At 46.5% G+C, this 24,964-nt stretch overlaps 1 protein-coding gene and 1 pseudogene across 1 annotated transcript in view; both read left to right on the forward strand.

The window, feature by feature from the left end:
- The window catches only part of LOC133764376 (uncharacterized), a 245,261-nt gene that overhangs the window by 190,035 nt on the left and 30,262 nt on the right, over window positions 1–24,964 (forward strand). The gene's annotated exons all lie outside the window — the stretch shown is intronic.
- Window positions 43–17,703, forward strand: LOC133764840 (large ribosomal subunit protein eL6-like; annotated as a pseudogene).

Consider the following 24,964-nt stretch of genomic DNA (forward strand, 5'->3'; position numbering starts at 1 on the left):
GGCCACACTCAACGTCCACAGGGCCCTTTCCCACCCCGCCAGATGGCGGGTGTAAAAGCTCCAGCTCCGGAGCTGGACGCCAAAGAGAAATCTGCAGCCGAGAAGGCAGAGTGCCGTCGGCAAGGCTAAAAGCAGTAAGCTCATGGATACAAAGCCTAGGAAAGGGAAGCCCGCTGCAGCCGAAGCCCTGTCCTCGCCGAGGGACTCGCAGATACTTGTGATCTGCTGTGTATGCCAGGAAGGCCTGTACAAGAGAAGTACTCAGCTCAATTCAGGGTGGCAAAGAAAAAGAGGGAGAAGGTTCCTGCTACTGTCACAAAACTGGGTGGTGGTGACAAGAAGGGTGGCGTCAGGGTGGTTAAGCTTCGCAAGATGCCTAGATATCATCCCACTGGAGGTGCACCATGAAAATTGTTGAGCTACGGCAAAAAGCTCTCCAGTCGGCACAGACTGCAGGCCAGCAGCCACCCTGGGCCCATTCTGATTGTCCTCACTGGGTGCCACAGAAGCAAGCGGGTGCTTTTCCTGCAGTAGCTGAGCACAAATTTGTCATCGCCACCTCCTTGAAAATTGCTGTCCAGTGTGGAAATCCCCCAACATCTCACTGACGCTGATTTCCAGAAGAGCGGAGCTGCAGAGTGCAGACGTCAGGAGGGTGAGACCTTTGACACGGAGCAGGAGACACGAGTTTACAGAACAGTGCGGGGTTGACCAGAAAGCTGTGGACTCGCAGATGTCCCCGAGAATCAAAGCTATTCCTCAGCGCCAGTGCTACCAGCCATCTGTTTCTGCTCTAACCAGTGGCATTTATCCTCACAAATTAGTGTTCAGAATTTCATGGGGAGATTCTAAGCAAATAACTGATACTTATTTTTTAAAAAAATTCACAGGTTATGGACAAGGCTTGGGTGGGGGAGGGGTGCTTTGGAAGCAGAGGGCAGAGGAGCCTAACTTCTGGGGAGGGTGGGGAGCAGTATCTCAGGAGAGCTGTGCATTGGCCAGATCTGGGGAAGGAGGAGTTTGCCAGGTTGAGAGCAGAGGCTGGGTGCAAGGGGCAGGACAGCCTAGCCTGCGGTATAGACAAGGGACCTCAGTGTGAGGGTGGGGGAAGGAGTGCTCAGCCTGCGGTATAGACAAGGGACCTCAGTGTGAGGGTGGGGGAAGGAGTGCTCAGCCCTCGGTATAGACAAGGGACCTCACTGGGAAGGTGGGGGAAGGAGTGCGCAGCCTGCGGTATAGACAAGGGACCTCAGTGTGAGGGTGGGGGAAGGAGCATGCAGCCTGCGGTATAGACAAGGGACCTCACTGGGAGGGTGGGGGAAGGAGCATGCAGCCTTCGGTATAGATGGGTCCTCACTGGGAGGGTAGGGGAAGGAGCGTGCAGCCTGCAGCTTGGGCCCCACCGAAGGGCCTTGATGACTGTGCCAGGGAGGACAGGGCCATCCTGCAGGCCATTCCAGAGCCTTCCTCAGGAGCAACAACAGGAGGTGCAGAGACAGGAAAATTCATCTTTGAGGAGAGCAGGGGAAGGGGTGAGGGAGGAAGAAGCATCTGAAGAAGTGAGGAGGTGGGTGAGAGTGGTTTGGGAGCAGGGCGTGGATGTCCGGGGTGGAAACACATGAGGCATGTTTAGGGGTTGGTAGAAGATCAGCCTCGTTGGCAGGAGGACTCGTGCGGGTGGTGCTGAGATGTGGCTGCACATGGCTCCATGTTGGGGGCAAGAGGCAATGGAGGAGTTTGCACAAAAACAGGCATAGTCAAGTGCATATTTTAGGAGGGTTCGTTTCTCGACCAGGTGTGTATGCTTTGGAGCGAGGAAGAGACTGAAGGCAATTAGGCCAATTTTGAGGTTCTTGTAAATTCCTTGTGAGAAAAAATCATATTTGCTTCCCACTTTTCTGGGTTCTAAAGCTACTGTCATCGGAGGGAGCCCAGAAAGATCATCAGGAACTGTGTGTTTAGACTTTGTTATTTTAGCTCCCTACAGAAGTGGATTTGCTGGCTTCCGCTTGGAACTCGGCACTTAGATTTTCCAAGCTCTCTGAGGGATGCACTTTCTGAAGACTATTTCCTTACCCTTTGCCGAGCTGTCAGTAAGCACATTGGCAATCCTCTGCCTGCAAGTAACCATGTGATCAGTTGCTCTCAAAGTTAGCATGAGGAGGGAAACAAGCCTGTTCAGCCCAACTGACGTGTTACCTTAAGGGCGCTGGACAGTGAGAAGTACGTGAGTGTATCCCTCTCTGTGAACTTAGCCCTTTTTCCTTGGCTACCAGGAAGCTCAGAACTAATTTTGCTTTGCAGATGTAGTAACTACCTTACTCTTACCCTGTTCTCTTTCTCATCGACCCCTCACCTGTTTTTAAAGCTTAGATTATTTTATTTATTCTTTTCATGTAATTTGAATACCGGAACCTGCCTCATGTAGTCTGGATATGTGGTGTGATCAAATCTGAATTGAAATCACTTCCTCCTCCCTGCAGAGGCAGCTCTGGCTGCGCTTTTCCACGCAGCCAGAAATCCTGTCCGCAGTCCTGTTGGCCCCAGCTCCCGGCTGCACGCGGCGCCCAGCCTGCCTCTCGCTCAGTTCACTCTGGCCAAGCTCCTTTAGTAAGATACACTCACTGGGAGCCCATCCGCCTCTGTTCGCTGGCCCTTTTGGCTTGAGATGTTTTCTATCTTTTCTATATTTCAAAGCTTTGTGGTAAATAATCAATTCAAACCAGCACCGAGTCTCTCTTTCTGTAATTCTAAAAACCCATTAAATTATATTGTTGGGAGAAGACAATAGCCGTGCTAATCATGCCCTGTGCATGCGCATCTTAATTTCCCCAGAGGCCTGAATATGAATTTTTACTAACATGTTAATTTTGTGTGTTAATCAGTAGCTGTAGGCCGAATGAATGGATTGACTATGTAAAACTGTTTGATATTGAAACAACTCCTTTTGACCCCCTCAAATTGGCTCCATTCCCCTAAAGACGGTTAAAGTTAATTAAGCACTCAATAGGTTTATGGTGTTTAAATTAAAATATATTACTCCTCATTGTGTAGTCATCAAGTGAGAAAGACATCCTCCTCCTGGCTGCCTGGCTGGCTAATGGGCTTATCAAAATTCATGATGTAATAAGAAGGCCGACAAGTGCATAAGACGCCCTGGCTGTCACTCAAGGAAAAACAATAACCACCTTTGCCCACTAGAGGGCACAAGAAAGCCACGGATGCCCATGGCTTGGCGAATTGGTTTTGGGGATGGAAATGAGTCTGTTTCTGTGGGTATGAGAAAGCAACTTGTTATTCTTTTTTTTTTTTTTTTTCTATGAATGTGGAGTTCATCTTGATTTCTCTAATTTCCTTTCTTTCCTTCACTGCCAGTCTTGTAAACATTTTCCGTCCTAGGTTTGTTTGTGACTGTATCTATAACAATAGATGTGGCAGAGAGCATCCCGGGAAAAAACTGTGGCCTTCTTTCATCTGGAGAACTTTTCCATGAAATTTTCAGCGCACACGCGTGTGTGTGTGTGTGTGTGCTGTAGGGGCATAGGCTTGTGCTTCTTGAGGCAATCACTGACGTGGCACAGAAGAAAAATATATAAAATCACACTCAACTCTTCTCTCCAGAAAGACATACGAAAGCTGTAATTGTGCCTGCTGACTTTCCCTCTGGGCTGGGAGTAGGGAATGCGGCTTTGCAGCCTGCCAGCACTGAGCATTTAGATCTGGGAGCAGAATTGCTGAATGAACCCAGCAATGTGTGAAAGGGCAGGCGGTGGTAAGTCCTGCAGGAAGACTCACTTTAGTAAAACGGGGCCTCGGCCCTGGTGTCTGATCAGAGCTCTGCAGACGTGTCTGACCTGCACCTGCCAGCCCCCAGAAAGCTGCATTCCTAACTGCAGGGCCAGCAGCCAGCTGTCCTGTAGTGATCTGCAACCACCTCTGGGAAGGTGACTGGTGGTAGAGATCAGTGGGGGACAGAAAAGAGTTCTTAGTGATGATTCTGTAGCTCTTTTTTTTTAAGAAAACATCTGTTTATTTATTTGTAAGGCAGAGTTACAGATGGGGAAAGACAGAGATAGAGAGATATCTTCCATCCACTGGTTCAGTCCCCAAATGGCTGCAACAGCCAGGGCTGGGCCAGGCTGGATGAAGGAACTCCACTCGGGTCTCTTACATGGATGGCAGGGGCCCAAGCGCTTGGACCATCTCCAACTGCTTCCCCAGGTGCATTAGCAGGGAGCTGGATTGGAAGCAGAGCAGCCAGGACACAAACTGGTGCCCATATGCTGACGCAGCAGGTGGCTACTTTACCCACTATGCCAAAATGCCAGCCCCGTTGCTCATTTTTTTTTTTACAGTGGTTTCAAGAAACATGAACTTTTCTCTAGCTCTTAGTGTGCCCATGTAGGAGTGAGTCATGAATCAGACAAGGCTAGAAGTGACGTGGACATGAGGGTCACACAAGGAGGAAGCAGCGGGAAGGGTGGATGACACAGGAGCTACACAGGGGAAGCCTCAGGATGTCAGGCTGTTGTAAGGACGTAGTTTTCAAGGAGGCAGAGTCAGCCCCGTACCTGACACAAAGCCACGCAATGGACAGGTGTTGGGAGACCTTGTCTGGCATCTTCCATTCAGGTTACCAGGAACAGATGAGATTTCATCTCTAGGATACTTTCTTTGGTGATGATTAATAATGACTCATGCTTGAGGGCCGTGGGTTTTCAGTGATGAGGAAGGAACTGGAACCTGGAGGGTACAGCCAAGGGGGTGGGGTCTCCGCCCCTGCTTTTCCTGTCTTTTATATTGGGACCCACTTGGGAAAAGAGGGTTTGGGTGCTGAAGGAGAAACGGAGAGCATGGAGAGGAGAATTTGCAGCCTCTGCTTACCAGGTCTCCCCAGGCTTGCACCTGCACCTCCCCCAGGTGGCTTCCTCTGCGAAGCAAAGTGCCACAGTTAGGGGGTGGGGCTGGGCAGCCTGGTCTTCAGATCCCAGGAGCAGATTCCTCCCCACCATCAGGGGAGGGGCAGAGCAGAATATCAGATATCAAGAGGGTTCCGGTTGGTGCTGGCACAGTGGCTGGCACAAGGGGAAGTCCTGAAGGGGAGGGTGGTGACCAGCATGTGGAGGGGAAACCTGAGATGTCACAGGCAGGACGGCAGGCGGCAGCAGCATCCAGGAAGAAGCCGCCCAGAGCCTCCAGGGACCTGGCTGCTGGCCAGAGTCCCCTTCTCCAACCTCTCCGAGGCAGGAGGTCCAAGGGCCTTCTTCCAGGCGGCTCCTTTCATATTAGGATTGCCACCCTTGTCCTAGTCCTCCAACAGGTGGAGAAACTGAGTCACAGAGGCTCTTTCAGGGAAATTGATTGAGTTGGGGGCATGAGTCGGGAACAGTGGTCACCCATCAGCTCCACGTGTTCTGGGGCAGCCCCTCCCCATGGCCTCCTTTCCAGAATTCTTCCCACAGGCTCCTTTGGGCACAGACCTGTGTGCGGTCATTCCATTCCCGGTAGTATTGTGTCTGCACCCCCACCCCACCCCCCGGCATCACCAGCTCTTTTCTTAAAGTTAACCAGTAACCAGCCTTTTTGTTATCCCAGCCCTGTGTGAGGAACATTTCCAACAATTCCCACCGAGGGAGTGCTCCTGATTTTTGTCCCCTTTCTCTCTGGGACTTGCAGAAAAGCTTTCATGTTCCTTTCATGTCCCTCTGTGTCCTAGAGAACTGCCCCGGGCCCCTGGAATGTGCCCGCCTGCCTGGCTTGGCTCAAAGTACAGAGGGGCTCATGACAGCCCCTCCCTGGGCCAGGGAGAAGGGGCCCCCTCTGGGGAGCTGTGGGTTTGGAGACCCCCTGTGGAAGGAGCGGCAGGGAGAGTGACATCTCGAGTTTGTTCTTCAGTTGTGCACCTGTCTGCTTTTGTGTGGAGTTCTTTCCCGAATCCCGGAGAGGGCCCCAGTGAACTGCCGAAAGCCCACGGGTCCAATTGGCTGGAGGAGAAGTGACAGTAAAAGTCGCCCAGAAGCAGGTCTCAGTCAGCACCCACTTCAGCCACACAGGTTTACAAGTTGCAGCCGAGAAGTAACTTGGATTTGCTAGAAATCTGGAAGATTGCTGGTGCACAGAGTACGAGAGCAAGAGCCATGCAGTTTCTCATGGTTCACGTCGGAACCCCTCTGCTCCCTCCACACTCAGCAGCGTACTGCAGCGTCTCCCTCCTGTGGCTCAGGGCTATCTCTGCAAGGTCCCAGGGCGTGCGACTCAGGCGCATGCTCTGTTAGGGAAACCTCTCCATGCCATCGCTCCTAATTTGTGCACTTAATTGACAGCTTGTTAACAGTTCATTAGGAACACTGAAAACCATGTGGCAAAAACAGATCTATCTAGCAGAGAGGAAGTGGGCTCTTCTGATCCAGTGTCTGAAACATTTGGGCAGAAGCAGCATGGCCTGCCCGCCAGGAAGCGTGCCACTGCCTCCTTTCAGAGGCCCTCTGGTTCCTCCCCGGTCCCCTGCCCGGGACACTGTGTTGTCCCCTGCCTTGGGCTTGGATCCGGCAGACCTGGCAGCCCGGGGCCTGTGAGGGGGCCGTGGTGTAGCCGCAGGAAGGCTCACCCATCTGTGCAGACAGGTTGGCTACCCTTAGAGGCTCACGGCACTGAACTCCCTGTGCGCCTCTTACCTACCCACCCCCCCACCACTGCTTGGGGCTTTGGAGCCCTTCAGTCTTGCCTTTATGGAGGCCTCCAGGAGAACCAGTTACAATCTGAGGCTTTCCTCTAAGCCTTCCAGGTCCTTCTCTGGGAGATCAGTTGCTCCTTCATCTTTCCACCCATAGCACTTTTTTTTTTTTTTTTTTGGACAGGCAGAGTGGACAGTGAGAGAGAGAGAGAGAGAGAGAGAGAGAAGGTCTTCCTGTTCCGTTGGTTCACCCTACAATGGTCGCTGCGGCCAGTGCGCTGTGGCCGGCGCACTGCACTGATCCAAAGCCAGGAGCCAGGAGCTTCTCCTGGTCTCCCATGGGGTGTAGGGCCCAAGGACTTGGGCCATCCTCCACTGCCTTCCCGGGCCACAGCAGAGAGCTGCCGGGACAGAATCCAGTGCCCTGACCAGGACTAGAACCCCGGGGTGCCGGCACCGCAGGCGGAGGATTAGCCTATTGAGCTGCAGCGCAGACCCCGCCCAAAGCATTTTACACTTCCCTCTGCTAAGAGCATCTTGTGCCATGACTGGTTATTGTCCCTCTTGCCCTGGGCATCTCTGAGCTCTTGGGTTTTCTCTGCCTCTGGAGCTCCAGTCCCGGGCAACCCAGGGTTGAATTGTTGGGGTTATTGCTTTCAGATCATCCTCAGACTTCCCATTCCCCACCCCTACCTCACCACGGCCAGCACTGCCTCCTCACCTCTGTCCCGGCCGTTCAGAGGATTCAGAGCAGAACATCTGGGAGAACTTCAGGCTGAGTGTGGGTGTCAAAATAGGTTGGCTTCTACAACATTAATTCAGTCTAATTTCCTTGCATCCCCATATCGTCTGGGAACCTACTGTGTTTCAGGACTTGGGTACATAGTGCTGAACAGAACAGATTCTGTCCCTGCCCTTGTGAATGTCACTGATTATTAATGACGGTAATTGCTACAGATTATAAACTTGGGAGGAACGTTGCATCCTTCAAATGGATGTGATTTTTAAAGCCCCTTGGAGCAGAGAGCTAGCAGGGAGTACTCTGATACACCCTTTGCTTCCTGAGCGCCGGTGTCCCTCACACACAGTAGTCTTGTCACCAGACGGAGTGTAAGAAAAAACGATCTGAAGAATGCTTCACAGAAATTTGACATCAGAAGCTTCCTGAAATCATTCTACTAGCTGTTGGAAGATGTGCTTGACCAGGCTTTATACTCGGGTAATCTTTGAGCACCAGCTGATAACACCTGAGCTTTGTTCAGAAAATCTCTCTGTAATTTTTAACTCTTAGGTACATCTCTGTCTCAGCATCCCTGCTTTATACCTGGGCTTTCAGTAGAGCAGAGTGGGGAGAGCCACCTAGGACAGGGGACTCACTTTCCCTTTTTAATTTTTTTTTTTTTTAAGATTTCATCTTTGCAAAAGGCAGAGTTACAGAGAGACAGAGAAAGAGAGAGAGAGAGAGAGCTCTTTCATCCGCTAGTTCACTCTCTAAATGGCCTCAGTGGCCGGAGCTGGGCGGATCCAAAGCTAGAAGCCAGGAGCTTCATCTGGGTCTCCCATGTGGGTGCAGGGACCCAAGTACCTGGGCCATTCTCCACTGCTCTCCTAGGCACATTAGTAGGGAGCTGGATCAGAGGTGGAGCAGCCGAACCTGTGCCCATATGGGATGCCGGCACTGCAGATGGTGGTTTACCTACTACACCATAGTGCCAGCCCCTTTCGTTTTCTTAAAACCACTGTGTTAAGGAGATTTTTCTGTAGCCAGAGGAATCCAATGATTGTGACAGTTCTCTGGAGGGATTGAAATTAATTTTGTGTGACATAGTTGAAACTACCACAGAACTCAGCGATTCCCCAGTTGAATACCCACACATCAGGCAAGATAAACTAACAGGCATGGACATGTCATGTTGATTGCGGTGGACACTTGTCGGGGCCTCTCCGCTATCTACCCCAAGTTTCTCACAGACTTCGGTTTTTCCTTTGGAAAATTTGTCCCTCTCCATTTTCAGTCATACAGTTTGGGTGGGATGGACCCTGGCATCATAGCCTGGGATGGACCCTGATTGGCCTAACCCAGTTAGGGAAGCTGGCAATCACTTGCAGCGATTGGTTCAGAGATGGACGTGCAGCCCAGGGCTAGTCAATGGCAGAGATGGCTCCTAGGATTCATGAGGAACCAGAGCAAGAGGCTCTTTGTCCTCTGCAGGGTGTGAGATGTGCCCTTGCTGAGGTCACTCTGAGTCCTCTGGATAGTTTGCAGGAGCTGCTGGAGACCACTTTTTGAATCTTGGAGATGATGCAGACATGGAATAATGCAGAGTGGAGAGGGCAGGAGGTTAGCTCCTTAGGAAGTTTTTTTTATTTGACAGATAGAGTTAGACAGTGAGAGAGAGAGAGAAAGGTCTTCCTTCCGTTGGTTCACTCCCCAAGTGGCTGCTTCAGCCAGTGTGCTGCGCCTATCCGAAGCCAGGAGCCAGGTGCTTCCTCCTGGTCTCCCATACAGGTGCAGGGGCCCAAGCACTTGGGCCATCCTCCACTGCTCTCCCCCTGGCCACAGCAGAGAGCTGGACTGGAAGAGGAGCAGCCGGGACTAGAACCTGGAACCCATATGGGATGCTGGTGCGGCAGGCAGAGGATTAACCAAGTGAGCCAGGTGCCAGCCCCTCCTCAGGAAATTGACAAAGCCTTGCTGGACAATTCTTCTCCTTGGGCCTTCTAGTTATTGGGGGCTGATACAGCCCTCATACCCCTCTCCTGTTGAGTTCTTTTGAATTGACTTTCCTGTCATTTGCAGCTGAAGGGTTCTGATACTGTTACTAATATCCGAAGTGCCTTCTTCATTAGAATCAGTGGTCAAGAATCAGGTTTGGGCATATCAAGAGGCTCCTTTTACTGCTTACAAGAAGTAGCTATAGAGATCAGACATTTAGTCTAGTGATTAAGATGCGTGGGTCAGAATACCTGCATTTTGCTTCCTCACTCTGGCTCCTGACTCTAGCTTCCTGTTCCTCCAGACCCTGACAGGTTCAAGTTTTGTGTATCCTCATGGATAGCACTCACATGGGAAACCTGGCTGGAACTCATGGTTCTTGGCTCCAGCCTTAGCCCACTCCTGGGTATTGTGGACATTCTGAGAGTGAACCAATGAATGGGAGTGCTCACGTGATCTCTCTCTCTCTTTCTTTCTCAAATAAATAAAAAATAATTAAAATTTTAATGTATAGCAGAAACCTAAGCATAATGATGCTTTCAGGGTCAGGAAATCTGGGATGCTGGTCATGCCTAGCCCCAGCCGTACGTATTCGACTTACATGGGTCTGTTCTGCTGCCTGGCTTAGAGCTTAGAACGAAGGTATGTAGCCTGGAGCTGGTATCCTGGCACAGCAAGTTGAGCCACTGCCTGCAATGTCAGCATCCTGTATGGGCACTGGTCCCAGTCCCAGTTGCTCCCCTTTTGATCTAGCTCCTTGCTCATGCACCTGGGAAAGCAGCAGAAAATGGCCCAAGTACATGGGATTCTACCATCCATGTGGGAGATCTGTATGGAGTTCCAGGCTCCAGGCTTTGGTCTGGCCCAGCCATGAACCATTGGATAGAAGGTCCCCCACCTCCACCCCATGTGTGTGTGTGTCTGTGTGTGTGCATGTCTGTGTGTGTGTCTCTGTGTGTGACTCTGCTTTTTAAATAAATAAATAAATCTACAAAATAATAAGTTAATGAAGGTAGGAAGCATAAGGAGATTCATCTGGGAAAGTTCTGGGCCACGGTCCCTTGGGTAAAGGAGGGGATAGACTCTGTCTGCATATCACTTTATTGGAGAGGTAATTAGAGCTACCAGGAACATCTCCTAGCTCTACTAGACTGGAAGCATCTAGAGCTGTACCATCCAATACAGTAGCCAGCAGCTGCCAGCAGCCACTGAGAACTGGGACTGTAGCTCATGCAGATTGAGATGTGCTGTAAGTGTAAAATCCACAAAGGATTTTTTAAGACAATACCAAATGGGAAAAAATCTGAATATCTCATTCACAGTCATTCATATTATTGCACACTGAAATGAAAATATCTTGGATATATTGGGTTAAATTAAAATATATTACTCCCACTAAATACACCCATGTCTTTTTACTTTTCTTAATGTGGCTACTGATGAGAATCTGCCACTGCATACATGGCTTACATTAGATTTCTGTTGGACAAGAATGCCCCTCTTGAGGACCAGAATCGTGTTTTACCTGTGATTGCCTGGAGAGGGTTTTCCATGTCGGTTTTCTGGGTGATGAGCAATTGAGAGCTTCTGTGGACAGCACCCGTCTTCCGACACTCCAAGCCCGGGCTCCTGCTGTGTGTGAGGGGTCTTTCTGGGGAGACTGCATCGTGCTGTGGTGGGGCCTGAGAAAGGCCGCATGCCTGAGAGTAAAAGGCAAAGTCTCCCCTGAAGAAGGTGACCCTCCTAGATACAAAGTCCAGGAAGGCGGGGGGGGGGGGCTCAAATTGGGGAGAGGACCTCAGGAGCTGGAGAAGGGGGTCCTGGCTGTCCCTGCACGTCACCCCTGTGGATCTGGACAGACAGGGTGCCCAGGTACACCTAAGAACACTTGTGGAGTGGGAACAGGGCACATGGCCTCTGTAACCAAGGCAGAGTCTGGACACAGGTGCAGAAAGGGCCTTAGGGGACCCAGGAGGCAGAGAGCTCAGCCTCAAGGTCTACATTATCCAGGTGCATGCGTGTTGCTGTGTTACTATCCTCAAAGACTGATATGCCTGTGGCTGCCCAATCTCAGCTGATAGGGTCTCCGTACAGGCTGGGTGCAGCAGCAGGACTCCGTGTAGACCTGGCTTGCCCCTCTGGGTGTGAAGGTGCTTGCTGTAAAGACAACTTTGGAAGCTCAGGGTCTGAAGCCTATAGGAGTTACTTTACAAGCATGCATCTCTGAGGTGTGTCTGGCGGGACCATCCCAAAGTGAAGAAACCTCATGTGATCAGGTGGCGAGGAAAGATGTCCACCAGCCTGGGCTTGCTCAGGCTGCTTTGCTATCTGGCCTCCAGACTTGCCCAGTGCCAGGAGACACTTCCAGAATAGCCCTCGATCCCATCCAGGAGGATTGAGGGATGTGTCTGCTTCAACTGTTGCCTCTATTACTTGCTAGGGCATTTACTAGTGGCTACCAAGTTGTGTACTTTTCAAGGGCAGGTCTCATCTGTAACCTCCTAGACCTCTCAAAACTTCTGACACACAGCAGGTAGTCAAGTAATACATTTTTAAAATAACAATAGCAGGTGATTAAGGACCCAGACTCCTGTGGGAAGACACATATGGTCACACAGATATTCCTGGGTTTATTCTGGGTTTGTTTTGGGATGTCTTTTAACCTCTCTCAGCCTCATTGTAAAATGGGCATGAGGATACCTTCATATCCTTATTTCATTCATTCATTCAACAAATGTTTATTGAGCACTTTCCTATGTGTCAGGCTGTATGGGATCAAAGAGTATAGATAAAGTGCTTGGCCCAGTGTCAGGCACAGCCAATACAGGTATAGATTATATAGACAGCTGTGTAGATGCATTGATGTCCATAATGTCCTTAATGTTCTTGGCCCTCTGTTCAGTTCTTATTGAAGAAATTCTACCTTGGAAGTGAGAAGATTGCCCATGTGAATGTGTTTTCTTTGCATAGACCTGAGCTAAGGGTGATGAGGGGCTGGATTCATGATTCCGTGACTTGGGGCAGTTGGAGTCTGCCTGCATGTTACAGCTTGGTGTAAACCCATGATTGACCCAAGTCTTTGCATGACCCTGGGAACTGTGAAATTCTCTATATCCTGGCCCCCAAGTAGAGATCCTTTTGGAATCCTTTTCCTGGTTTCTTCATAGCCTCAGAGGAGCTCAAGTAGATTACCTAGGAATGATCCGTTAGGGCAAAGCAGTTAAAACGAAGTTACTGATTTTTTTTTTATCAAGTACTTCTAAGTTTCCAGCTTGCCAAGCTAGCTATACCCACAGTTTTCTGGGGAGAAAAATGTAAGGCTGGGAGGTGGGACTCTAAGGAAACTAGTCCCAGCTGATGATTCAAAAATTAGTTTTCAAGATTCGATGTTTTCTGCAAGTTATTTGTGAAGTAAGCAATTCAGTGTAGTTTCTTGGGAAAATCTGCAGTGTTCTGATGTGATCCTCAGTATTGTGATGGCACTAATGGCTGCAAAAACCCCAGAATGCTGCCCGAGAGCCTCATGCTTGCTTTTTGAGGAGGGCTGTTGAAACTTGTAGCTTTCTGGTTCACTGGCACATTCACTGAATCAAGATCTTTAGGGATGACACTAAGAAAGATTGACAGTTTAATAAGGAATTGGCATTGATTCTCAAGATCAAATCAAGCAGTTCTGTCATTTTCTATCCATGGCCGAAGACCTAAAGTCAACCCTATGCTCCAGATTCATTCCTCTCTTGCCAAAGACTGTCCGTCTTCCTTGATTTGGTGTGTTAGCCTCTGTCCATTTCTCGTCCAGCCTGTCAGTTTCGAGCTTTATGATGGGTGGGTACTTTTCCATCTCCTCTGAGTTCCATGGAGAAATCTCAACATTACCTGCTGGAATAAATGACCCTGTCTTCCGACCTCTGATTTACAGCATCAAAATCCTTATCTCAGCTCCACACTGGAGTTGTCGTGATCCCATTCCGATGCTTTCCTCTCTTCTTGGAGTGTGCAGTCCGTGCTGATTGCGGCACAGGATGTGTAAGCTCAGTGCCTTTTACTTAGCTTCTGCCCTCAGTTGCTGTTTAGAGACCTGCTTCTTCCTTAAATCTGAAGCTTTGAGAACACTCTCCAGGGTGCAGGACTGGGTAACTTTCAGTAGCCCAGGAATTCAGCACTGTACAAAGCCCTTTGTGTTCTCTTCCCAAGGCTCTTCATCATTTTGCTTGCCACACTGCTGGTACTGCAGGAGCAGATTCCAAAGCTGTTTGTGCAGTCTTTATTTCTCACTCCTCTTTATCCTCGGTATTCTCCCACCTCTTCTATACGACCCGCTTCTTTGCAATTATCACAGTACTTGTATTGGTTTTTGAGAACTACAGATTGCTGATGAATTCTGTTCTTGACTTAGCAATTCTTTTCATGTTAGGAGGGAATTTCAAAAAAGTTTATGGGAAAAAACTGCATGGATTTCAAAAATGTTTGTATCAAAGCAAATGTATTTTATAATTCTGTTTTTCTAAGAACTTTTGGAACTACTTTTATATACTATGAGAATGGTTATGCATGTCTTTGAATACTTAGTTTAATGGAATTGACTGGACTCCACATTTGTCCAGTTAGTAGTTAGTCATATAACTTGAGCTAGTTGTTTTGCCTCTCTTAGCCTCAGTTTCCACAAAATGAAGATAATGCTCTTTACCTCATAGGGTTATTCTGAGGTTTACATTGGCTTCCTACTAGAAACTTCTGGAAAAAGTCAGGCAATCAATAAAATTAGATCTTTCCCCCCATTTCTGTACTGCTGCGTTAATAAGGAGATCTAAGATGAAGTATATAATGATTTACAAACTCCAGCCAGTCTTTAAGGAAATAATTACTTTATGAAGTCTGTGAACTTTTGATTACTGAGTTGAAAGAAAACAAGAAAAGAAGCCAAGTATTTTAGATATCTTTATGGAGTTTGCAAATCATTCTGCATTGAGCTTTGCTACATAAATTAAAATTGCAGATCAAAGTAAAATTAGAAACAGAAGTTCTATGAAAATTTCAAATGTTTACAGAAAAAGTCAAACTTTGTACCATTTTGCAGGTCTGAGGTTTTTGTTTTTGTTTTTTGTTTTTTTTTTTAAAGACCTACTGAGGCACTCAAAGTTGGTGGGCGTCATGGTTTGGAATGCCAAGTTCACTTCTAAAGTTTTTGCAAATTTTCATTGCATTATGAAAAAGAAGGACTAGTAAACTACAGGTAACATGCTTTTTTTTAAAAAAAAAAAAAAAGAAAATCATATCTAATTATTTCCTGTAGAATTTGCCAAATATCTACCAAAACAGGAAGACTCACCCAACAACATTATCACTCATGGTGTTGGCTGCCTAGCACTTGGTCTGAAATGTAAGGTAACCGTGCCCTGATGAGAAGCATTGCTATGAGAGTCTCAGGAAGGGCTGGAAGGGCTGATGTTTGCTGCGTATGACTTGGTTCATCTGTTCTACCCAGGGGCAGTTTTTTGGGGGCTTGATATTTATGCATAGGGGAGGACCCTTTACAAAAGCAATATAAAATTACTAATACAAAATGAGATCCAGGGTGTTGAAAGGGACCCCAGCCAGTGAAGGACCTGATGCTTAGGCCTCGGTAGCCTCACATAAATCCACCCCATTTTCAACCCCAGGATCAGTGTGAGACCTGGACGGATCTGAAATCCTAGAGACTGATGGGCAGGTTAAAGCTGGTAATGGGGCACCAGTTCATGTCCCGGCTGCTCCACTTCCCATCCAACTCTCTGCTATGACCTGGGAAAGCAGTAGAAGATGGCCCCAGGGCTTGGGTCCCTACACCCACGTGGGAGACCCCGAAGAAGCTCCTGGCTCCTGGCTTTGGATCAGTCCAGCTTCAGCTGTTGTGGCCATTTGGGGAGTGAACCAGTGGATGGAAGACCATTCTCTCTGTAACTCTACCTCTCAAGTAAATACATAAAATCTTAAAAAAAAAAAAAAAAGGCTGGTAATAGTTGATGGTTCCTCATCTCCAGTGGTTGAGCAGTTGTCAGAAAACAGGGAATTGGAAAAGACGAATTTGAGAACGAACACCAAGATGTTCTCTAATTATAATTTATGTTTCATTACACTGCAAAATGTCAAAGCTAAAATCATTTTGAAGCTAATAAAAATGCCAACAACTACTATGTAATTTGTTTTCTATGTGCAATTTATCATACTTCCATTGATGTGTTTTAGTGCCATATGTGCTCTTATAAAATAACTTGCAAACTATGTGTGACATGATAGAACATTTTACCATCCATCATGATTTTGGGCTCATTGTGACTCCTAAACTATCAGAATTTTCTTTCTTTTCTTTTTTTTGTAGAGGGTGGAGCATGATCCTTACTGTGAGTTCTTGTATTAACATAAATATCAGAAAGCCGATTTTTAAAGTTTCTCTTCAAACTCATGTGTATGAATTTATTACGTGACTATTTTAATCTTCATGTTGGAATTGTATGTCAACTATCATCAAAGACTTTTGACTGTTTTATCACTTAAATGATACGTTTTACCTTTTGCATGCTCCTTGGCCATATGTAGATGAGAGAGTCTAAAGATTCAGAGTGTATCTTGGGCCCTCAGAGGATTTGAGGAGTTATACTCATTGTTCTCTTTTCTCCTTTTTCTTGGTGGAACATCCTACTAAAATGCCCTGAGACAGTTCATTTGGCCCCGGGGTGGTTCCACGTTCTGTTTTCCCAGCTCTAAGTGAGGTCACTGCCGTTTCTCTTGTTTCTTTTGAATCCTTTCCTCTGGCCCAGGCCTTGCCTGGATTCTGTGGAAGAGCTGCCCTCCTCCCATCCCACCTCCAACTCGGGTTTGCTCTGCAGGCAGCCTGCTTACAACCATTGTTATGTACAATTAGCGCGCAAGCACATGCAGATAATAAGAGAATCATCATAAAAGCACTAAACAGAGCAAATAACATTTCAGGCTGGATTTAATCCCAAATACCTTGGGCTCTGAAACAGGGAGGTAGAGAAACCCAGCAGCCAGTTCAGCGTGCCAGTGAGGAATGGGAGACTTAAAATTTTTTATGTATGTTGAGGTAGATATAGATACAAACTATATCTGTATAATACACGTTTGTGTATGATATATAAAATTACTCATATCTGCTACATATATATATCTAAAATTATATATGTATGTGTCTGCAATGGTTGAATTCAGACATTAATCAGGGCTGCAGAGTGAGTAAATATTATAAATCCATAGCTAAAAAGGGCTGGGATAAAAAAATAAGTCCCTTAGGTTGAATGTTGCATTCACACAGCTCTTCTGGTCTAAGCATGGCAGAGAAACACTAGCAGAGGTGGAAGGGATGAAGCCTTGAGGAGGGTGGGACCCTGGGACCCTGGGACCCTGGACAGGACTTACACCACAGCACTAACCATCGTGACCTGGACATAGCCATCTCTGTGCATCACTTTCTTCATTAAAAAAAAAACTGTGATTAAGAATACTGCAGGTGTTTCCCAGGCGGTGGGGGGGGGGGGGGTGAGGAGGAGATACTGTTGCTTCTGTTCTAATAAATCCATCTTAATCATCCTGAGATCTAGCAGTCAAGTACAGCTGGGATGGAGAGAGATTAAGTTACTTTCCCAAATTCACACAGCATCAAAGAACCGCAGTTTGAGTCTGTTCAGTCTGATTCCTACTTAAGGGTGCCGTGTTCCCCCACACGGACCCGAAGCTGGAGTGTCTCCTGCCAGGTCTCCCCCTTTGCCTAGGCTTTCTGAAGGTTGTCATTAGGAAGGCGCCTTTGGTTGGGCCCTGGAGCCCCCTGGAGGTATTTCTGTTTTTCAGCCTCTCCCTTCCAGCTTTCAAGCTAACAAGGTTGAGATATGTGATCAATCCAGTCTTGGAGATCAGATAGCTCGAAAGAGCTGGGGCAGTGCTTCGTGTGGGAGGACTGGGCCGAGCTTCTCATGGGAATCCAAGCACCCTGTTTTCCTGGAGACCCAGGGGTATTGAGAAAGCATGTGAGGGGCTGATACATAATGAATAGGTCTGAGGGCTCCTTTCCCTGTCTCGTAGACTCTGTGAGGCAGTGTGCAGAGCTGAGGGCGATGATTTATTAATTATATTTTCCAGATGGAATGGCTGCCTAAGGGGTGGTTTTCTACCTAAAATAGACACTGCAAATGCAGAGATGCTGAAGGTCTAGTAACTGACCTTAATGTTTTATCATTGCAGGAAGCTTGAAAAAGCTGCCAAATTGGAGGGAGCTGATGAAATAGGTCTTCAAGAGCAGTCTCCAGCATCAGAATCTTAATTTTTATAGAATTGTATCAGAATTATATGAACAATTTACTAGTGCATCAATTTCACGAGACATTTCCAGTTAATTTTAAACAGAGCTCAGAAAGAGTGAGATGACAATGGAATCCTTTGTTTTGGTAGAAAAATTATTTGATATTCTGCATGCTATTTGGTACTGTAAATACCTGGAGGGACATTTTTTATGCAGACAGCTTCCTCCAACCTGTAAGCCGGATCTGTTCAGCACATGGTGTTTTCTTTTTTTCTTTCTTTCTTTCTTTCTTTTTTTTTTTTTTTTTTTTGACAGGCAGAGTAGACAGTGAGAGAGAGAGACAGAGAGAAAGGTCTTCCTTTGCCATTGGTTCACCCCCCAATGGCCACTGTGGCCAGCAGCGTGCTGCGGCCGGCGCACCGCGCTGATCCAAAGGCAGGAGCCAGGTGCTTCTCCTGGTCTCCCATGTGGGTGCAGGACCCAAGCACCTGGGCCTTCCTCCACTGCCTTCCCGGGCCACAGCAGAGAGCTGGACTGGAAGAGGAGCAGAATCCAGCACCCCGACTGGGACTAGAACCTGGGGTGCCGGCGCCACAGGTGGAGGATTAGCCTGTTGAGCTGTGGCGCCGGCCTACATGGTGTTTTTATATCCAAAGTAAATGGATAATTCGTAAAGCTTAAGAGCATGGGGCATGGGAGGTTGCTTTTTTTTTTTTTTTTGAAATCATTTTAAATCTTCTAATAAAGCTTCTGAACTTTAGAAAACAAACCACTGGTCTCCAAAGGTTGCTGGAAGTTATTATTTTTGTTTGCACAACGTGAAGATAGCTAATCCTCCAACACATCACATGGTGTGTGTTTTTCTCTTATGGCATTAGGGTTTTAGTCCTCTGCACAATATATACTTATTGGCTTCTCCCCCCCTCCCAGTTTTCATGGTGTGTATTTTAATAATAGAAGATTTGTTGATGATTAAGAAGGAAAATAGAGAGAGAAAAGTTCTTATTATATAAAATGATGTTTTTTGCTTGCATAGAGAAGATTCTCTGGAGCTTAATTGGGGAAAAAACAAACAGTAGGTAAATGTCCTAGGTGTTTACAGGTTAAACATTCCATCAGTGACTGAAGTCATCTCCTCCCGGCGATCCCGAGGTGGCTAATTGCCAGAGCGTCCAAAGGGTTTGAGCGACTTGTTTTCCCCGGGATCCACACTCACAACAGGATAATGCTTACCCTGCTAGAAGTGTCACAGTGGGGACTCAGGATAATTTGCTGATATGATATCAAAAATAGCATTAGGGTAATTACATTTGCTCCTGTAGTATTTCACAGCCAATAATACAGTAGAAAATTGCACCTTTTTGGGGTGTAACCTGGTCATTTAAAAGTTCTTTTTTAAATGGAGCTGCAGTGAAGCTGGCGCATTTGATGGGTAGTTGTTTCTTAAGTGTGTGCTCCCTTTATCGATGCATCCCTGCGGTCATGAGAGCAGTACAGAGGAACTGCTGCAACAGATAAAGTGGAAGGTGTCTTTAAGGTCGTAGTGGCAGAGAGATGAGGAAAGGTAAGAACCTCCTTTGCCAGGGGCAGCTGGTATGGTAGAAATACTGCCTTAAGAGGCCAGAATATGGGATCTAGGCTCCCTTCCGCCACACTTGCTGTGTGACTTCATGCAAATTACTGGACCTCTCAGAGCTACTGCTTCAATGTAGTGTTGGATGGGTTGATGTCTTGCAGGCCACTGAATTATACTATCTATCCTTCCAGCATGAATTAAAATCTTTGTCTTTTTAAGTTGAGAGAGAGAGAAAGAGAGAGAGAAATGGAGAAAGAAAGCTCCCATTTTAGTCATGGAAAGCCAGGACACTGAGGCAAAAAATGTTCTACACGAAGGATTCCTGGGTGAGACCCCTGTGGAAAGAAGCAGCCACTAAAGAAGGAGGGACTTTTCTCTGAAGGGAGGAGAGAGAACTTCCACTTTGCTTATGGCCTTGCCGAGTTGTGGATCCCAAAGACTTCCGTAGCGTAGGCCCCTCATGTCAAGAGCCCTGGGTGATCACTGACATCATACATTAGAGTATTAATTGTTAAATAAAGAGCAAGAATCACTGTGCACTAACTTCCCAAACAGGACCTCTGTCCCCAAAGAGTTGTATTACGAGATTTAATAGTAAAACGTGTTCCCAAAGAATCATTTCCTTTTAGTGTATTAAGTGGAAGATATTCATATGTCCCATAAGCTATATTATGTCTAAGAACCCACAAAAGATGTAGCATTCTTGGGTTGTTCTTTAAAAATAGTTCAGTTTCTAAAAGGAAAGAGGAGGGAAGGAGGGAAGAAGAGAGAGGGAAGACAGGGGAAGGAAAGGAAAAGAAAAAAAAGAAAAATTACCTTCAAGATGCAATAACTTTGAACAGCCCTATTCTGGACTGTTGAGGAACAGTTTCTTGTTTGTTTTTTCTCTTCTTTCTGCTTTTTCTTTCTCTCTTATACAAAGTGCTAAACTCATCACCTAGAATAGAATTAATCCTCTGTATCTAAAGTTAAATGAAAATGAATCTGGGTAAAACACAGGGCAGGGAACAGGAGGAGGAGGAGGAGGGTGAGAGGGCAAATACCGTGGGGAAAATTACTATGTTCCTAATGTTGTATTTATGAAATGCATACAAAGAAAGGAAGGGAGGGAGGCAGGGAGGAAGAGGGAGGAAGGAAAGAAGCAAAGGAGGGGGGAAGGGAGGGAAGGAGGAAGCTCCCATCCATGATTCCCTCCTCAAATCCTGCAATCACTGGTGGCTGGTTTGGCACCAGATCCAGGAGCCAGAAACTCAGTCCAGGTCTCCCACATGGGTGGCGGGGACCTGATCACCCGATCCATCACCGCTGGCTCCCAGGGTCCACATTAGCAGGAAGTGAGGGTTAGGAGCCAGACCCAGGGATCGGATGGAGGCTCTCCATTGCAGAATGCAGGCATCTTTTCTGCTAAGTTAAACCCCTGTTCCCAAAATTTTCCTGTTTTAAAAAATTGTAACTTTGCAAAATACTATCAGGATAATTGAGTCAAATGAAAATTAAAAAAAAAAAAAACAAACAAACACTGCTGGGTTTTATGTCACCATTTTTCTTTTTTGCCAAGGGAGCCCTTGTACACGGTGGTCCTGCTCATTCATGGCTTTCCCCTGGCAACCTTGAGTTGGTGTGCTCAGACACTCATTCCACATGACCTTCTAGGAAGGTTCCTGCCACCAACATAGGTAAATAGCTGTGTCTCCTTGACCCAAATGCAACTTCCTGTGGGAGAAGTTAGTTGGGGCAGTTGTCCTTATTCCAATCAGGTGCACCTGGGATGGGTGAGGAGCAGACCTCTAATGAACAGAGGTCTGAAAGAGATTGTGGGCACCATAACTGCCTGGGCTGGGGTGTTCTCTGGAGGGGATACCCTGTAGAGGATGCACGGCATCTAAGTCAGACAGAGCTGTGTGGGTTACCGCATGTAACTGTGCCCTTGTCTTACACCTAAAGCACACAGACTCAGTGGGTTGGGAAGAGCAAAATGTTGGATCTCTGTTTTCCTCAGTAATGCATGGGACAGGAGCCCTGAACAATGCCACTAGAAGACTGAGTATAGTCTTCATGGGGGTAATTGCAAAGCTGTCACAAGAGGGAAGTCAAGCAACCACTGAAAGGCAAACTAAACAACAAATGAAATAATCAATAAAAAAAAAATCTTGGTAACCGATAAAAATGGGAGTAGAAGGAGGAGGAAGAGGGTGGGCGTGTGGGTGGGAGGGTGGGTGTGGTGGGAAGAATCACCATGTTCCTAAAGTTGTATTTATGAAAAGCATGAAGTTGATATTCCTTAAATAAAAGGTTTCTGGGGAAAAAAAAAAAACTGTATATATGAGAAAAAAAACCTCAAAAAAAAAAAATCTTGGAAATACAAAATTCAGTCACTGAACCAAAAAAGCAATAGTATGAACAGTCAACATACCTAGTTAAAGAGAGAGTTTGTAAATTGGAAGGTAGTTAAACTCTGAATGGAGCATGAACAGAGAGGATATTTTAACAGAATAATAAAGATGTTTTTAAAGTTAAGATACATGAAGGATAGATCAAGGACTCCAACATAGGGAATGGCAGAGAAACAGTATTTGACAAGAAGCTCAGGAAAGATATGACTCCCTTAGGCACAAAGTGCATACCAAATTCCAAACAGAAAAAAAGAAAAAAATCCATAGTTATGCATGTCATTGTAAAACTGAAATATAATTTCTTAAAAGCAACACCCACAGTTACTGAAGCAATCTGTTCAGAGTGTTGAGGGGAAATAACTGCCAACATAGAAATGCTCTGTCCCACAAAATTATTATTCTATGGTGGGATTCTGCAAACTTTTCCTTAAAGGGCCAGACAGTGAGTATTTTAGGCTTTGAGTCCACACATTTTGTACACTAAGATGTAACATTTGGGAGGAATGTAGAAATGATGAGTACTTTGACACTGTACAAATGTGCATACTTCTATAATTGTTTAGATAGGCCAAATATTGAGGAAAAATACTGGAAGCATAGAAATAAGCTCAATAGCTTCCAAGTCAACAAAAGAAACAAGAATTATAGAAAAAATTGTCGATCTAAAAGAAATCACAAAAAGAGGGAAAATAAACCAAGAAACTGAGAAAATATCCTCTCTGTTAGTGCTACCTTCTGAGTTACCAAAAATACATACGACTAGAAGGCAGAAATCTAATAGCTCAAGAAATGAATTAATCCACTAAATGACTATTGGATTGAATCAAAGGCAAATGAAAAAGAAAACACCCCAAAACGGAGCTACATTTTAGCCCAGACGTCTTTTAAAGGGCTGGCTACTATGACTGTATTAAACATGAAAACTCTTAGACGATTCTCCAGCTTGACAGTACCCATTTCCTTCAGAAGATTTAGTTTCTGGAGGGTAGTGGATTCATCTGCAGATGGTCGCTGATTGTGATGGTTTGATTTACAACATTTTGATTTTATGTTGGTATAAAAACAGCACACACTCAACAGCAGGCATATCTCAGATTGTGAATTTGATCTTTTCCTCTCTTACCACACTGGGCAGCCGCAGTAGGCAAAGCTCCCAGTCAGCCACACAATTATGTGGGGAAAATAACTGAGACTCCACAGGGTGCTGTGTTGCTAAGCTGTGATATTTGCTAGGTTAGGTGGATTAAATTTATTTTGTTTCTAATTTATTTTATTCAAGAGAGAGAGAACGAGAGAGACAGACAGAAGACCTAACTACCATCTATTGGTTCATGCACCAAATGCTGGGGAACAGGGAACTCAAACCAGATCTCCTGTTACCTGCTGCCTGCCAGAGTGCACACTGGCAGGAAGCTGGAATTAGGAGGGCAGCCAGGACTTGAACCCAATATGGAATTCAGGGGCTTGTGTTCAGATGTAGGATACAGGCATCCCAAACAGTGTCTTAACCACTGAGCCAAACAGCTACCACAAAATACATATTTGATTTATGATACTTTCAACTTATGATGGATTTTTTGGGGCATGACCCATGGTAACATGAGAAGCATGAGTAGTCCCTTCTATGAACTGATAACTCTAAGGTGAGGAATTGGATTGGAAGATATATAAATTGTTTCCAATTTCCAAACTCCAAGACTGAATGCTTCGTGCCCCTCCCCACCCACAGTGTGACACCTTTGTGACTAGAGCACTGTGCTGGTGTTCAGGAGCATCAGGACATGTAGCTATACTACCAACCACCTGATGGATGGAGGCTGGCCTTGCCACTTGGGCATTTAACTTTAGGATTGCAATCTGGGTTTTCACGTGTCATAGGCCTGTGTTAAGGAGGAGCAGATGGGTATTGCCGTCCGCTCATGGACGACATGGAGATTGGCTTGTACAAGGGAGGACAGGGCTTTTTGCTCCTAATATGATATGAAAGTTTGATCAGAGTGGGAGTTTTCTGTCATAGGTTATTAGTATCTGTTCAGATTAACATTCACGTTCCCTAATTCAGTATGAAAAGTGCCAACATCAGAACCCGTTATTGTGAGGTGGAGGAGGGAAGCAAAATGATGCCACACACACGTTCTTGGGTCTCCTTCCTGAAAGGTGAGTGGCTCCCTCCCAAGCTCCCATCCCCTGTTTATGCTTTTCTTCCATTTTTCCAACCTTGTAAAAATCCCTGAATTCATTGAGCTATCCAGCCCAAATCATGGAGGAATCATAGAATTTCTCCACTTTTCTATTCACAAATGATAATAATAATGAGGATGATGATAGATAATAACCGTGCTTTGCATGTTTACGGTGTGCCAGTTGCTAGGCTAAGTCCTTTAGGGCTCTTACCTCATCGACTTTCTTCTTGCTCCTCTGCTATCCCATTTTGCATATGTGAGAACTAAGGCTTAAACCTCTCTGAGTTCACACAGCCCACAAGCAGATATGCAGGGCTCCAGGTGGGGCCAGGAGTCAGCTCTGGATTTAACACAGCAGTGTGCTTTGAGGGGCATGATCACCCCCAGTTAAGGACCAATGTTGTACACCAAGCTCTTCAACCTCTGTCTGAGAAGACTCAAACAGGAAAGAAGTCTGCTATTTGGAGAGGTGGGAGTAAGTCTGAGTTTTGTTTCAGCTGAGAGTGGGTTTCCTGAGTCCAGAGTTGCTTCTGTTAAAAAAGAATGCAGGCTGCCTGGAGTCCAGTCGAAAGGAAAGACTCCCCTGAGCTTCATGGCAGTCCTAAAGAATTGGCTTTTTTTGTTTTGTTTCTTCAGATTTATTTATTTATTTGAAAGTAAGAGTTACACAGATAGAGAAGGAGAGAGGGGGAGAGGGGGAGAGAGAGAGAGAGAGATCTTCCATCCACTGGTTCACTCCCCAGTCTGCTGCAAAGTTCAGAGCTGAGCTGATCCGAAGCCAGGAGCTAGAAACTTCTTTCAGGTCTCCCACGTGGATGCAGGAGCCCGAGGACTTGGGCCATCTTCTACTGCTTTCCCAGGCCATAGCAGAGAGCTGGATTGGCAGTGGAGCAGCTGGGACTTGAACCAGTGCCCATATGGGCTACGCCACAGTACCAGCCCCAATCCTAATGAATTATTTGTCAGCCTCTTCTTCCCCAGGAACCACCCTAGGTACTCATGGGGCAGCCGTGGGTCTGGTCAGAGCTGATGGGGCCCTGTGTAGATGTGGCCCAGTAAGTTCTGTCTCCCAGGAAGTTGGAAGTGAAGCCAGGATGTGTCTCTCCTGGTGGCTAGAGCTGTGGGCTGCA

The sequence above is a fragment of the Lepus europaeus genome, chromosome 7 (assembly GCF_033115175.1).
Source record: "Lepus europaeus isolate LE1 chromosome 7, mLepTim1.pri, whole genome shotgun sequence".
Taxonomy (NCBI): domain Eukaryota; kingdom Metazoa; phylum Chordata; class Mammalia; order Lagomorpha; family Leporidae; genus Lepus; species Lepus europaeus.